Here is a 17,221-nt window from a genome sequence, read left to right as displayed (position 1 = left end):
CACAATTTCTTACTGCAGTAATATACAGGCTTGTGTTGATTCCCTGAGGTCAGACAGTATCGTGGGCTGCTAGCTGCAAGGCCAACACAGCACTCTTCATTGAAGTACAGTGTGTGAGCCATACAGATAGCAACCTATTCCAGCCCCTCCCAGCAGGAATTGACTAAGTCTGTGTAGCACCACAAATAAATTTCTCCACCCTTGTAGCCAGAAATATTGGTGGCAATTCTCCCATCGCGACCCGCAACTTTTCTGTCGGGTCACGGTGGGAGACGTGCATCGCTGGCCTTGAACAGGGAGCCGGTGAACATTCGCTGGTCAGGCCATGCTGGAACTGGCGGGAAGGCAGATAAGCTACGAAAGGACACAGGTTTAAGGTGCTGGGGAGCAGGTACAGAGGAGATGTCAGGGGTAAGTTTTTCACTCAGAGGCTGGTGAGTGAGTGGAATTGGTTGCTGTCGATGGTGGTAGAGGCGAACTCGCTGGGGTCTTTTAAGAGACTTCTGGATGAGTACATGGGATTTAATGGGATTGAGAGTTATAGATAGGCCTGGTGGGTAGGGATATGATTGGCACAACTTGTGGGCCGAAGGGCCTGTTTGTGCTGGAGTGTTCTATGTTCTATAAGTTATTTAAATCTTTTTTGCATGTAATTGAAATATATTGATTAGTTAATTATCGGGACCTTTCAGATCCCGATTGGATCTCCCATCCCACCAGGATTACTTCATTCCAGCGGGGTTTAGAGACCCCCCACGTTTGGGGAACTAGAAGGAGACTCCATTGGAATGAAAGGGGGACATCGGAGTCCCCAGGGTGTCAGGCAGCAGGGGATGGTACCCCCTGGGCATGGGCACCCTGGCAGCGACAGCCTATGCTGCCAGCACTGCCCAAGGGACAAAGTGCCCATGCCTGGGGACACCTTGGCACTGCCTATTGGGCATCGGGGAGTGCCATGTGGGTGGGGCCTATTGTGGGCAAGGCCTAGGGGCAATCGGTGGAGATGGGAAGTCCCTTTGTTACTCTGCATGGGGATCGGTCTGGGAGGGAGGAAGGGCAGCAATTGGGGCGGGCGGGGGTGGTGTAGTCTGCCGAGGGGGTTGCCTGCCTCCCAGGTGGAGGTGGGGGGTTTTCTGAGCCCGGGGGGGGCGCCAGCAGGGGAGGGGGGTCTGCCAGGGTGAGGTGGGATAGGGGGGATCACCACTGCTCTGGGGGTTTGGGCTGGACATCGGGGTGCTCTGGGGCAAGAGGAATGAGAACTGGCCTGGGAATTAATTTGGGAGGCGGTGATCAGACTGTGGAAGGGGCTGGAAGGGTGGTACCAGGGGGGTCCCAGCGATCGAGCTGGCCGGCAAACGGGGTGTCTGACAGATCGAGGCCACTGCACAAGCACAGAGTTCCAGAACTGTCAGACTCCAGCATGAAGAGGCACCGCACCCACCTGGTTTTTAATGAGATGCACAACTGGGTCCTCTGCAGTGCACAGAGTGCAGAGGTTCAGGTGACAAGTTGAACTGACAAAACAGTGGGATCTAGAACAATTTTCCCGCCAATTCAGCATTTTTGGGAGAATCATGTCCATTATGTTCCCGGTCCTGTCTTCATTCCAAGTTTCCATTATTGCTGCTCTTTCAAAATCTTATGCAGCCATTTGAGCATCCAGCTTATCAACTTCATTAGCCATAATCATGCACATGCACTCCAGGCTCTTCCAATGCTGACTTGCATTTTCCCATTTGATCCCATCTAATTCTGAACTACTCTTTATTCAAATACTGTTTGTCTCTGCAGCTCTCTGTGCACCTTGTTTTTTTCTCTGCAAACACTGCATCCTGCTGACCTTCAAAGTAATCCATGTAAATTGATTAAATTATTCCACATTATCTCAAATATACAAAACATTATGGATAGAAAAGATCAGATGATCCATACATCTCTCTGCAGTAAATAGGTCCAGCTTCTTAAACATATGAACTGTGTGTGTGCATCTGTGTGCAGATGCATGTATGTTTTGTATTTCAGTTTAAGAGAATAAAACAGGCATGATTCATCTATGCTTTCAGATATTTTTCATTTTGTGGTTAGTGATAAATACATTGAGAGCCATGCCCATTTCCTGGCTGAATGTCACTATGTGGAAACATAGCAAAATATTATTTCTTAAGATAGGATCTGTTTCATCTCAACATGGTGTAAATTCAATACCAGTGCGTAATGTGTTGGGCACAATTAGCCAAACATAACTCAGACAGCTAGAAAGCTAACTTTTGGAAGCATTTTTCAGCAATTGACTAAATCATCTAGATAAAGGTCTCATTTTTAGAATCAGATTGTGATTTGAAATCAAGTAACATAGAGGCAAGAAAATAAGAAAGCATAATAGTTGAAACTAAAGCAAAAAGTAAAATTGATAATAAATAAACAATGTATTTGAACTAAATTAGGAAAGGTAGAAATAATAGCCTTACAAATCCATGGACTGCAATCCTAACAGTTATATCAGCACTTAACCCCGCCTCAGTTCTAGGGCAAATGGGAGACAGCTGATTTGTGTGTAGCAGGCAGGTACAAGCTCCATTTTGAGGGTATCTCATGGGTCTGCTCACTTCAGGAAGCTGAAAAACCTGACTCCTGTCAGGAAATGGGTGGGAGGAGTATTGCCTAAAATTCCCCTTCCACGTCAGATACAAAAGGAATCAGTGAGGTTATTGAGCTTACAACCACTAGATTATCCTTTATAATCACTTCTACAGCTATGTGGCAATGATTTTAATTGTTGTTTAAATATTAGGTCTTTGAGTTCCTCAAAGGTATGCCTCCTTGCTTGGCTCATATTTTACAAACCAATTACTCCAATTACATCTAGTTATGACCTTCAATTTGGTTGCAAAGTACTTACTGTGTTAATGGTGTCAACTGCATTTACTGGAGGTCAAATGCTGTTTTGTCAACAGCCTGAAATGTCTCTACAAGGTAATTTACTTTAATGGGTGACTAGTGTAAACATTTCAAATAACATAAAACTGCTGTTGATTTTGTGATCATGGCTGTAGTGTGCACTATGTCAATTTGTTATCACTATGCAGATTTGATCAGCATTATTTTTAAGCATGCGCTTTTCCATGTACACATGCTTAGAAAAAACATTTTGGATTAAGGATATAAAAATATCTTTGCAATTGGGAGAGATTACTTTTACCAATATTTAAACATTTCAAGAAGTTATTTAAACAGAAGATAAACTCTGGCTTGGCCACATAAGGTAATACTTTAAAATCATGTAGGTTCGTCCTCAAAGGCCAAAAAAGTACCTCGGCTCCTTTCCTGCCTGATCAACTACCTCCTTTAACCTCCTCTTTCATCATCACTTCAAAACACAACCACAAAGTCATCTATGTAACCGCTTCCTGTCCTAATGCCCACAGTGGCCCAAGATGCCTGCATTTTTGAAGCTACCTATCATCTCCAAGCCCATTTTGGACATCCACTTCCTGCATCCATTCCCCTACCCCCACCCTTCCTCTTTTCCCCCATTAACTGGGTCTCCAAATCCAATTGCTGTGTTGGCTGACATTGTCAATGGCTCCCTTTCCTGAGGCACTACCCATCTCTCCTACAAAATTGCCCATCTTTATCACCTCAGCCTGTCCACCATCCCCACTGACCACATGATACAACATTCTGTAAGCTCACTAGATCCTGCAAACAGCATGTGTGGGCTGAATACACAAGCTTAATGATTCAGCTGCCTGACACATTGAGTGCTTTCATCATTTGCTGCTTTTGTTTCAGATTTCCAGCATCTTGCAGTATTTTATTTTTTATTTCCTCCTCAACTACATTCCCAACCTCAGACTCTTTTTCCTCTCCAAGGTTCCCAGATTAGTTATTGCCTGCCAGCTTTGTGCCCATGTCTCCCAAAATTAGCTTGAACTCTTCCAATCTTATAACTTAAAGTATATTAACCTTATGGATTTACAATACTAAGCCGCTCCACATGTCTTATTTGTACTGACTGTGTTGGTTTTTGCTCAAGCACTGCTGTTTTAAAGTCACAGCTCAAGGTTTTATTTTTGGCTGGTGTAAATTCATACAGGCAGCCAAGGAGAAATGCTTTGCTGATCTGTACTGGAGAGCTTACATACTCAGTGGTGGCTGACAAGGAAAAATGGCTTCCTGCAGGCCAACAATGTTTAAAGAACAAAAAGCTATGGTTCTCTCTTAAAACAGAAATCATCTCTTCCAGAACAATAGAGATGGCTTATTTACTTGACAACTTAGTGAAAAAAAAGCACTGAAGCATCAGTCTTGGCCTTCAGTAATTGTCAATAACACAGTGGGTGAAAGTACTGAATGTGAAGTGTAGATTAATACTCATACAGATAAAACAACTGTTGTCTTTGGAAGCCTTTCAGGAATATAGCTCAGTTTCTCGGTTTCTTTGTTGCTAAATCTACTTACAAAACATATGTGGCTTTGGCTGTCTTACTATGATATTCCCCATAGTTAAGATGCTGATTTAGATGAAAAGAACACCACATGCTAGCAATACATTAGAAAAACTATTTTTAATCATTCTCAGGATGTGGACATTACTATCAGGGCTGCATTTATTGCCCATCTCTAATTCTCTTGAGATGATGATGTGGTTTCCTCTTGAACCACTGTAGTTCTATTTGGTGTGGGCACCACGCTAGTGCATAACAACATGCTCAAGGGCCTCACTGGCAGGGATGGGGACCTTTAATTGAACTTTCTCATATCAGAGAACTGCCTCTTAACATTCATCTTGTGTGTTTGATAGTGAACCATATTGGCAAGCTTGCTGTATTTTATGCAAAAAAAGAAACAAAATTAGTACAAAATAAGCAAGCTACTAAAAAATTACAGGATAAATGCTCAATTCTTTTTTAAATAATTATGAGGCACTTCTTTGCGATTGGAACAATTGGGAAACAGATGTGCAAGATTCTAGGGCAGTTCCTGCAGATGGTGTCCTCCAATGAACTCTTGCTCATTCACAGTGGCGATAAAGCATAGGTTAACTATTGAACACCCAGTTCCAGCAATGGACTGTAAACATGAAGTTCCTTGCAGATAATATTTCTCACTCAATATGAAATTAGTAAATTCACTCTTTGTGTTTGTCTGGACTTACAATATCTGTTTTTTCCCTTGGGCCATTTTACTACTGTGACAAGCCACAAAGAGCTTTGAACACTTCCTCAGTTCCAAACACACATGTTGCTGAGCGGGACAAGTTCAGTCTAAAGACCATCCCTCCTCCCTTATCATCCATTGCGATTTTCAAGCAATTCTGCAACATTTTCCAGCCCTGTCTAGCAGCTACATCTGAGAATTGCGCAGGATCAGAAAATCTGCCCCACACTTCAGCTCTCCCCTTGACAAATGTGATTTCTAACCATATCCTTTCTCATTTATCTATTGCTGTGGCTTTTCATTTTGCTAGATCCTCATTTTTCTCTTTTTGAGGATTAGAATTCCCCTCGTTCAAAAGACCTTCCTCTCTCCTTCCTCTTTCTTTCAGTGAAGGCGCCACATACCAACTCAAATCAGGCTGATAGGCAGCCTAACCCAGAGTCTCACTGGTGCACTGTTAAAACAACTTCATCAGATCTAGTGCAGAGTATGAGCACAGACACAGCATCAATCAGATCTTTAAATTTCATTGTCTCCATTCCCATATATCTTTAATTCCATTTAATTGTTCTGAAAGGTAAAATCCAAAATATCAAATTATTCCCCCTTTCAGTTGCTGCATGCATTTCCAGCATTTGTATTATATTACATTTTATACTATAGCAAGAATCAAAGCTCTACCAATTTGTCACTTTAGTCTCTAGCCTTAGAAACACATTAACAGATATGAGAGTGCCTTTAGTTAAGTCCTGGAAGCAGTTTCTTTCACCCTTACCCCAGTCTTCTATCTACTTGCTGAATGCAATGAACCAGACTGCAGTATTACACAACTCCACTGGTGCAGACTGCCTTCCGATAGCTTATCCAAGTGTTTGTCCTTGGGTGAGCTTGACGGTGAACTTCAGCAGACTATTTAATCATAGCATGGAGTGAATCATGGCTTCTGGCCACTTAATCTAATATTCTCTTGCATGGTGATTACGGGAAATAACATTGGCTGATTTATTCAACATACTCTCCCAGCCTCAGTAAAACTATCTACAGCACCACCATTGTTGAGATTGTCTAAATCAGCATCGACTTGGAAGTGAACCTGGAACCTGCCACTTTTTGTACAAAATTGGACTTTTCATTGATGGGGAAATCCAGAAATCTAATTGATGGCCAAACTTTAGTCATCATAATACCCAAAGTACAACCTTTGCCTATACTATGATCTAAATACTGATCTGCAATACCAAGCACAAATTTAAAGAAGTAATTGCTTTTATTCAAATATTTCAAAGTAGAAAAAACATCATCATTTGCACAAAATGAAATAAACTGATAAAAATAATGGAAAGAAGTAGTTAACTACAGGATGCACTGTATATTTTCAGAAAATAACCTGAAGCCCATCTGCCTTCTGCTGAAGATCATTGTGCTCTCCCTGATTCTATTTATTGCTATTCTATCGCTCAACTTTCTATTAGGAATGCAAAAAGTAAGAAATTAGCAAAAATAAGCATGGTTCCCTTCCGGGCAGAGACAGGGGAAATTAGAATGGAGAAAGAGGAAATGGCACACAGATTGGCAAATTCTCTCACACCAAAATATTCCGGAAATAAGGGGGAACTGTGGGTCAAGTGAAAATGAGGAACTTAAGAAAGAAACTAAGTACTGGTAAAGAATAAGTACTGCAGAAACTAATGGGGCTAAAATCCTGGCACTTCCTCCCTAACAGCACTGTGGCTGTACCTCCATGGACTACAGTAGTTCAAGAAGGCAATTCATCACTACCTTCTCAAGAACATTTCAGGATGGATGATAAATGCTAGCCTAGCCAACAGTACCCACATCCAGTGAAAGAATAAGATAAACTAATATCTCATGGGGCCTAATGCCCATGGGGGGAGTGGGGGGAGATAATGGGGGGTGGGGGTGGGTGCCAGAGGGACCAGAAGATCCTGCCGGCCTGTACAGTATGGAAATTCTGGCCACAGGATACTTTGGCTTTGAGCTTCCAGAATTCCATAGATTGTGGATTGGGAGATAGAAAACACCCTGCCATTCAAGGAAAGAAAAAGCAAGAAAATGGAATATGAGTACGAAAACTACTAGCGTCTATTATTAGGGATTTCGTAACAGGGAACTTGAAAAATTATAATCTGATTAGGAAAAGGTTACTGCTCAAAATTAGGACTCATAATGTTAGGGTGATATATTTACACAGTAGGCATAAACAGGCTAATTTTGGGTGAGCAGACTTTAACTGGTAGGATACTGCAGGACCTGTGCTTGGATCTCAGCTATTTACAATCGATATTAATGATTTAGAGAGGACCAAGTCATAGAGTCATTCAGCAATGTAGCACGGAAACAGCCCCTTCGGCCCAGTCAGTCCATGCTGATCATGGTGCCCTCCCAGCTAGTCCCAATTTCCCACATTTGGCCCATACCCCTTTAATCCTTTCCCATCCACATACTTATCCAAATGCTTATTAAATGTTGCTACTGTACCTGCCTCAACCACTTTTTCTGGCAGTCATTCCATGTATGCACTACCCTGTGCAGGAAGATGTTGCCCCTCAGGTCCCTTTTAAATCTTTCACCTCTCACCTTAAACCTATGCCTTCTAGTTTTCAATTCCTCTACCCTGGGAAAAAGATTAGGTTTGCTTTTCCTATCTATGCCCCTCATGGTTTTATACACCTCAATAAGGTCACCCCTCACTCTCCTATGTTCCAAGGAATAAAGCCCTAGCATAGCCAGCTGCTCCTTATAATTCAAGGGCCACTAGTCTTGGTGACATCCTCGTAAATCTTCTTTGCACTCTTTCCAGTTTATCAAGTATAAAGTTTGCTAATGATATAAGATTGGGTGGTAGAGAAAGCAGTGAAGAGGATGAATCAACACTGCAAAGGGGTATATAACACATGTAGGAAATCTGAAATAACCTGAAAATGATGGAAATTATCACCATCAGCAATCTTTCACATGGAGAATCTTTCGTTCTTGCAGATGGCTGAGTTTGGGTTGAAGTGAGATGACTGTGTTAGCTATGGGTTAGGTTTATATCCACTAGAGTTTAGAAGAGTAAGAGGTGACTTGACCGAAACCTTTAAGATCCTGACGGATTGACAGGGTGGCTGTGAAGACGACGTTTGCTCTTGTCGGCCAGTAAAGGGTCGCTCATTTAAGACCAAGGTGAGGAGAAATATTTTCTTTGAGGGTCCTGTGTCTCTGGAACTGTCTTCCTCGAAAGACAGTAGAAGCAGAGCCTTTAAATGTCTTTAAGGAAGAGCTAGATAAATTCTTAATTAACAATGGGTGAAGGATTGTTGGGGTAGAACATAGAACATAGAACATTACAGCGCAGAACAGGCCCTTCGGCCCACGATGTTGCGCCGACCAGTTAAAAAACAACGACACTCTAACCTAAACCAAACCCTGGGTAGGCAGGAAAGTGAGGTTAAAGTTCCAATCAGATCAGCTGTGATCTTATTGAATGGTGCAGCAGGTTCAAGGGGCTGAGCCTACTCTTGCTCTTAATTTGTATGTTCGTAAATTCATAGATAGCCTTACCTTCACCATCCAGTCAATCCCACAGCGAGGTGATGGTAGGCTGTTGGCTCCAACAGCTGCCCTCTCTATCCTGCCCTCCATACTTAGTGGTGGCTCTTGTCAACTTGACACATTTTTGATGATGAACGCCATTTTGGTCACAATCGGAATCTGCAAACGTTTAAGATTACCTATGAAATGTTTCCTTTGGTCCCTGGCCTAGCTCTAAGTAGAGCATCTGATCGGGCAATCTTCAGTGAGGCCTTCTAGTAACAGGTACCATTCATCTCAGCTGATGTGAAATTATCACAGCCTCTTTACTTAGTGTATCTGCACGTTGGCAGACACTCATGCTTGTTCTTTGGTCCTCCCACTTGATCTGCAAAATCTTTGTAAGACAGCATCGAGTACGTCTTGTTGAATCTCAACCCAAACTTTAAACTTGGCTTTCTCAGGTCTTCAGTCATCACGGATAGTTTGGCCATTAGGAGAGTGTCATCAGTTTATCTTATGTTTTAGATGTTGTGCCTATCAATACTGGCCCCAAAATGTTCTGCTACAGTAGAGCTGGCTTCTCTCATAACTGCTTCTCCTATGCTATTAAAAACGTGATGAAAGCAGACCTCCTTGCCTGACTCCTTTGCCAAATTGAAGAGCTTTGTCTTGTCCCTAAGTTCACATACCATACCTTTTGCCTATTGATAAAGCTTCTGGATGAGCGGATGAAATGATATACTACTCCAAAGCCACTCAGCTCCACATGGAACACTGAGTCAAAGGCCTTGGAGTAGTCTACAAAGAGTACCCATAATGGCTTGTCATTTTGCTTTTTGACATACTTCTCAATAATGTTGCAGAGCACGAACATGTCTTCTGATGTCCCTTTGCCGATGGTCCCTTTGCCTAAAAAGAATATAACAACATAGGAGCCAGTCCAAAGGAGATTCACCAGGCTGGAATGACAGGATTGTCCTATCAAGAGAGACAAAATAGTCTGGTTCTGTATCCCTTGGAGTTTAGAACAGTGAGGGGTGATCTTATTCAAACATAAGATTCTGAAGGGGCTTGACAGGGTAGATTATGAGATGTTTTCACTAGTTGGAGAGTCTTGAACAAGGGGACACAGCGACAAGATAAAGGGTCAGTTATTTAAAACTGAGATGCATAGAAATTTCTTCTCACAGAGGGTGATGAATCTCTGGAATTCTTTACCCCAAAGAATGCTGGAGGCTGGATCATTAGAAATGTTTAAAGTGGAGGTGGATAAGTATTTGATGGATTGTGAAATAAAGCCCTATGGGGAAATGGTGCAGGAGAGGAGTGAGACTGGCATAGATCAGCCATGATCATATTGAATGGTGGGTGGGGCAGGCTTATATTGTGTTCTTGTGTGAAACCTTACTCATTTCTGTTGTGGTCAAGTATGACAGCCCTTGTCAGTTAATTTCTAGGAGTGTTTATGAAGCATGGCTTATACAAACTAATTTTTCTCTGCTTTGAGCAGTCTCGGGTGTCGTGAATTTTTGAGAATGTCATCAACTCTGAAACCAGTCAATCATCTGGCCAAATGCCACTTCTCCTTACTAGGTCAATTTTTTTAAAATGGCTTTTGCTGCAGCTACCCCTCTGACCTTCAGAGCTTCGAAGCCTTTTATTTTGTTCTCCACCAGCGTCTTAATTTCACATTCAACCTCACTAACCAGCATTTCTGGCTCCAACTCCTCCTATCTTAGAGGTTGTGTACTTCCTGCATTCAGATCTGGAGCATAGAGCTGGGCGCAGTACTGCTGTCACTGTTCCTTTACCTTACTGAGTTCGTTGAGGATATTCCCACCCGCCCCTTTCACAGCAATGCCAGCTGTTAACTTTATCCAGCAGAGAAAAAGTGTGTGACAAACTTATACACTTCCTCAGGCTGACTTTTGTAACCTGTAGCTCCTGCTGACTGGGCCTTTCAATTCTGGCTGCTCTGCAAACATCTTACACTTTCCTGCAGAGACTGTTGCAATCCATTCCTTGATGGTCTATCTGCTTTCTCATTGACCCAGCTTCAGAAAGCTAGCTGTTAGCCACGGCTTCCTGCCAGCCTCAGGTTTTGGGCACTCTTCATTCAATGCAGTTTTTATAGCAGAGAAAAAAATGGTTTTGTTTCTCTGTTTGAAACCATATCCCACTGTTAGACGTGTTCAAATATAATGGAGTTCTTTTCTAAACAATCTACCTGCCATCTGGGAGCGTTTCTGTCTCTATCAGATGCCCATAACCTTGGCACAGACAAACTGATGGTCAGATTGACAATCTGCCCTAGCAAGGACTCTGGAATCAATACATTCCTCTTGTTGTCATCAAAATACAACCAATCATGTTTATGTGCTGTCCATTGGGCCCTATCAACTAACAGAGTGCTTTTTCATGATATGGTGGTACAGTGGTTAGCATTGCTGCCTCACAGTGCCAGGGACTCAGGTTCAATTCCACCCTCGGGTCACTGTATGTGTGGAGTTTGCCCTTTTACCCCGTGTCTGCATGGGTTTCCTCCAGGTGCTCCAGTTTCTTCCCACAATCCAAAGATGTGCGGGTTAGGTTGATTGGCCATGCTAAATTGATCCTAGTGTCAGGGAGCTTAGCAGGGTAAATGTGTGTGGTCAAGGGAATAGGGCATGGGTGGTTGGTGCATACTCGATGGGCCGAATGGCCTTCTTCTGTATTGTAGGGATTCTATGATTCTATGAAAAGCATGTGTTCCCAGCAACAGTTGTCAGTCATCAAATCCACCAGATTGTCCTCTCTAGCATTTCCTTTAGCCAAGCTGAATTTTCCACTGAGTTTCCTCACTCTCCATTTCTGCATCAAAGTCTCCCACTATGATCAATCTCTTGCATTTGGAGATGGCATTAACTATCAGACCCATACACCTCCTCAATACATTCTGCATAGTGGTTAGCTGCCTCACAGCATCAGGAACGTGGGTTCAATTCCCGGCTTGGGTCACTTCTGCATGGGGTTTGCACATTCTCCCCGTGTCTGCATGGGTTTCCTCCCACAGTCTGAAAGATGTGCTGGTTAGGTGCTTGGCCATGCTAAATTCTCCCTCAATGAACCCGAACAGGTACTGGAGTGTAGCCCCAAAGTAACGTCATTCCAGTGTTAATATAAGTCTACTAATAATTAGTGATACTAATAAATAAACTTTAAAATATATTTGGGTGAGGTTCACCACTCTCGGTTTAGCTTCATTTTGAATCAGTATCATTCTTTTGTTAGCTCCACACCCATGCTGGTATATCACAGGTTTGGGGAAGCCAAACATTTTGCACCAAATTGGTGATGACTCCTCCGGAAAAGTCATTGATTCTACCTCCACCATGTTCAGCTGTCTGGAAAATGGTTAATTATTTTTGGTTTGCTTTGGTTTATTATTATCACATGTATTAGCATACAGTGAAAAACATTGTTTCTTGTGCGCTATACAAAGCATACTGTTCATAAAGAAGGACATGACAAAATGCAGAATGTAGTGTTACAATCATAGCTAGGGTGTAAAGAAAGCTCAACTTAATGCGAGGTAGGTCCATTCAAAAGTCTGGTGGCACCAGGGAAGAAGCTGTTCTTCAGTCTGTTGGTACGTGACCTCAGACTTTTGTATCTTTTTCCTGACAGAAGATGAAAGAGAGAATGTCCGGGGTGTATGGGATCCTTAATTATTCTGGCTGCTTTGTTGAGGCAGCAGGAAGTGTAGACAGGTTCAATGGATGGGAGGCTGAAATAAAATTCACTTACTCTCTCCACAGACTTGCTGAGTATTTCCAGCATTTTCTGCTTTTACTGCCATGGGATATACACAGGTTTAGCGAGTGAACATGAAGATGGCAGATGACGAAGAAATGTGAAGTAATTCACCTTGGAAGGAAAAATTGAAAGTCAGTTTTTAAAATGGTGACATTTAAACAGAAATGTTGGTGTTCCGAGGGATTTGGATATCCTCGTACTTGAATCACAAAGCTAACGTGGGAGCATAGCAAACAATTAGGAAACCATATATTGTTATTTTTGCTACAAAGGGATTGGAGGATTGAGTAAAGGAGTTTTACTGAAATTACATAGTACCATGATGAGGTGACACCTGGAGTGCTGTGTGCAGTGTGATGGCCATAGCAAGGGAGGAGGAAAATTAAAGGGTTATTAGACTGATTACTGCGGTGAGAGAATTGATCAATGAGAAGAGAACGAGTAAACTTGGCCTTTATTCCTAAGAATATCAAAAGAATGAGAGGTGAAATTAAGTAAAAATTAAAAAAAAAATTCTTGGAGAGCTTGTCAGAATGAATGTTGCATGTGTCCTGTGTGGAGATTCTGGGACACAGGCCAGAATAAGAGGTCAGCCATTTAGGACTGGGGTCAGCAGACATGTGTTCGCTCAAAGATTGTGGATATTTGGACTTCTCTAGAGAGCTATGAATACTCGGTCATTGAGAATATTCAAGGGTGCCTTACATTTTTGGATACTAAGGGAAAGCTGAGTTGAAGGAGCATATCAGCTATTAATCTATTGACTCATAGAACATAGAACATTACAGCGCAGAACAGGCCCTTCGGCCCACGATGTTGCGCCGACCAGTTAAAAAAAAAATGACCCACTAATCTAAACCAATCCCTTTTCGTCCACAAACCTATCCACGGATCTTTTAAACGCCCCCAAACTAGGCGCATTTACAACCGCAGCAGGCAGGGCATTCCAATCCCTCACCACCCTCTGGGTAAAGAACCTACCCCTGACATCCGTCCTATAACTACCCCCCCTTACTTTAAAGCCATGCCCCCTCGTGCTAGCTTTCTCCATCCGAGGAAAAAGGCTATCACTATCCACCCTATCTAAACCTCTAATCATCTTATATGTTTCAATAAGATCCCCACTTAGCCGCCTTCTTTCTAGCGAAAACAACCCCAAATCCCTCAGTCTCTCCTCATAGGACCTCCCCTCCATACCAGGCAACATCCTGGTAAACCTCCTCTGCACCCTCTCCAAAGCCTCCACATCCTTCCTGTAATGTGGGGACCAGAACTGCACACAGAACTCCAAGTGCGGCCGCACCAGAGTTGTGTACATTTGCAACATGACGCTGCGACTCCTAAATTCAATCCCCCTACCAATAAACGCCAAGACACCGTATGCCTTCTTAACAACCTTATCTACTTGATTCCCAACTTTCAGGGATCTATGTACACATATACCTAGATCCCTCTGTTCATCCACACTATTCAAAGTCCTCCCGTTAGCCCTATACTCAACACATCTGTTATTCCTACCAAAGTGAATCACCTCACACTTCTCCGCATTAAACTCCATCCGCCACCTCTCGGCCCAGCTCTGCAACCTGTCTAAGTCACCCTGCAAACTATGACACCCTTCCTCACAATCTACCACACCTCCGACTTTGGTGTCATCAGCAAATTTACTAATCCACCCAGCTATACCCTCATCCACATCATTAATAAAAATTACAAACAGCAGTGGCCCCAAAACAGATCCCTGAGGCACACCACTCGTAACCGAACTCCATGACGAATATTTACCATCAACCACCACCCTCTGTCTCCTATCTGCTAGCCAATTCCTGATCCAATTTCCTAGACTACCCTCAATCCCATACATCTGCATTTTCTGCAGAAGTCTACCATGGTGAACCTTATCAAACGCCTTACTAAAATCCATATATACCACGTCAACTGCCTTACCCCCATCCACCTCTTTGGTCACTTTCTCAAAAAACTCAATAAGGTTAGTAAGGCACGACCTACCCGCTACAAAACCATGCTGACTATCTCCAATCAATTCATTACTCTCCAAATAACTATAAATCCTATCCCTAATAATTTTTTCTAAAACCTTGCCCACAACAGAAGTAAGACTCACTGGTCTATAATTCCCGGGGAAGTCTCTGTTCCCCTTCTTAAACAATGGGACAACATTCGCTATCCTCCAATCTTCCGGTACTATACCAGAGACCAACGACGACCTGAAGATCAGAGCCAGAGGCTCTGCAATCACCTCTCTTGCCTCCCAGAAAATCCTAGGGTAAATCCCATCCGGACCAGGGGACTTATCTATTTTCAAACCCTCTAGAATATCCAGCACATCCCCCTTATCAACTGCAATACTGTCTATTTTACACCCCTGCAACCCAGTGTCCTCCTCAGCTATATTCATGTCCCCCTGCGTGAACACCGAAGAGAAATATTGGTTCAATGCCTCACCAATCTCTTCCGGTTCCACACACAATTTCCCTCTACTGTCTGTAATTGGCCCTAATCTTGCCCTAACCAACCTTCTGTTCTTGACATATCTATAGAACCCCTTAATCCTATCAGCCAAAGTCTTCTCATGTCCTCTTTTAGCCCTTCTTAACTCACTCTTCAACTCCCTCCTAGCCAATCTAAAGCTTTCTAATGCACTACCTGAGCCCTCAAGCCTCATCCAAACATAAGCCTCCTTTTTCTTTTTAACCAACGAATCAACTTTTTTAGTGCACCACGGTTCCCTAGCCCTACCAAATCCTCCTTGCCTGACAGGGACATACCTATCACGGACTCGCAGTAGCTGCTCTTTGAAAAAACTCCACATTTCGGACGTTCCCAGTCCCTGTAATCTCCTAGTCCAACCTATGCTTCCTAATTCTCTCCTAATAGCCTCATAATTACCCTTCCCCCAGCTAAAACTACTGACCCGAGGTACATGCCTATCCCTTTCCATCACTAAGGTGAACGTAACCGAATTGTGGTCACTATCACCAAAATGCACACCAACTTCCAAGTCTAGCACCTGGTCTGGCTCATTTCCCAGCACCAAATCCAATATAGCCTCACCTCTAGTTGGCCTATCTACATACTGAGTCAAAAAACCTTCCTGCACGCTTTGTACAAAAACTGACCCCTCTAACGAGCTAGAGCTATAGCAATTCCAATCAATATTAGTAAAGTTAAAGTCCCCCATAACAATTACCCTATTACTTTCACTCCTAACCAGGATCGTCTCCGCAATCCTTTCCTCAACCTCTCTAGAACTTTTAGGAGGTCTATAAAAGACTCCCAACAGGGTGACCTCTCCTCTCCTATTTCTAATCTCCGCCCATACTACCTCAACAGACAAGTCCTCATCGAACTTCCTCTCTGACACTGTGATACAGTCCTTGACCAATAATGCTACCCCTTCCCCCCTTCTACCTCCTTCTCTACTCCGACTAAAGCATTTGAACCCCGGGACCTGCAACAACCATTCCTGACCCTGCTCTATCCATGTCTCTGAAATGGCCACAACATCAAAGTCCCAGGTACTGGTCCACGCTGCAAGTTCATCCACTTTATTGCGAATACTCCTCGCATTAAAGTATACGCATTTCAAACCCTGCTCCACCCCACCCCCACGATGCCGTGCATTGCAGTCCCCATCTATGCCCCCCTCACTTTCACCCCCTCTACTCAGGATCCCATGGTGAACAATCACTGAAGCAACTATATGATGACATCAATAAGTTCCATCCCACCATTAGACTTACCATGGACTCCTCTCCAGGGTCACTTGCATTCCTGGACACACGCATCTCCAACAAGGACTGTTACTTCAGCACTTCACTGCTACCCACGGATAACCTCACAATGCTCCACTTCTCCAGCTTCCACCCTAAACATGTTAAAGAAGCCATCCCCTTCAGACAAGCCCTCCATATACACAGGATTTGCTCAGATGAGGAGGATTGCAACAGACACCTCTGGATGCTGAAAGATGCCCTCATAAGAACAGGATATGCCGCTCAACTCATCAATCAACAGTTCCAACGTGCCACAGCGAAAAACAGCACCAAACTCCTCAGAAGACAAACTTGGGACATGGTGGACAGAGTATCCTTCATCATCCAGTACTTCTCCAGAGCGGAGAAGCTACGACATCTTCTCCAGAGCCTTCAACATGTCATTGATGAAGACGAATATCTTGTCAAGGCCATTCCACATCCCCCACTTCTTGCCTTCAAACAACCGCACAACCTTAAACAGACCATTCTGTGTAGCAAACTACCCAGCCTTCAGGTGAAGAGTGTCCACAAAACCACACAACCCTGCCACAGCAACCTCTGCAAGACATGCCGGATCATCGATACAGATGCCATCATCTCACGTGAGAACAACATCCACCAAGTGCATGGTACATACACTTGCAACTCAGCCAACGTTGCCTACCTGATACACTGCAGGAAAGGATGTACCGAGGCATGGTACACTGGGGAGATCAAGCAAATGCTACAACAATGGATGAATGAACACTGATCAACAATCACCAGGCGACAGTGTTCTTTCCCTGTTGGGGAACACTTTAGCGGTCATGGGCATTCAGCCTCTGGTCTTCAGGCAAGCTTTCTCCAAGGCAGCCTTCACGACACACGACAACGCAGAGTCGCTGAGCAGAGACTGATAGCCAAGTTCCACACACATGAGGACGGCCTCAACCAGAATCTTGGGTTCATGT

General features: G+C 43.4%; 1 pseudogene; it reads right to left on the bottom strand.

Moving 5' to 3' along the window:
• The window catches only part of LOC145341121 (eukaryotic translation initiation factor 3 subunit K pseudogene), a 48,971-nt pseudogene extending 38,040 nt beyond the window's left edge, over positions 1-10,931 (bottom strand).
• Between the last annotated feature and the right edge of the window lie 6,290 nt (positions 10,932-17,221).

This window comes from Carcharhinus amblyrhynchos, chromosome 1 (assembly GCF_965287045.1).
Source record: "Carcharhinus amblyrhynchos chromosome 1, sCarAmb.v2.hapA, whole genome shotgun sequence".
In the NCBI taxonomy this organism is placed as follows: domain Eukaryota; kingdom Metazoa; phylum Chordata; class Chondrichthyes; order Carcharhiniformes; family Carcharhinidae; genus Carcharhinus; species Carcharhinus amblyrhynchos.
The sequence above is the reverse complement of the archived record's forward strand: the minus strand, read 5'-3'. Positions and strand labels throughout refer to the sequence as shown.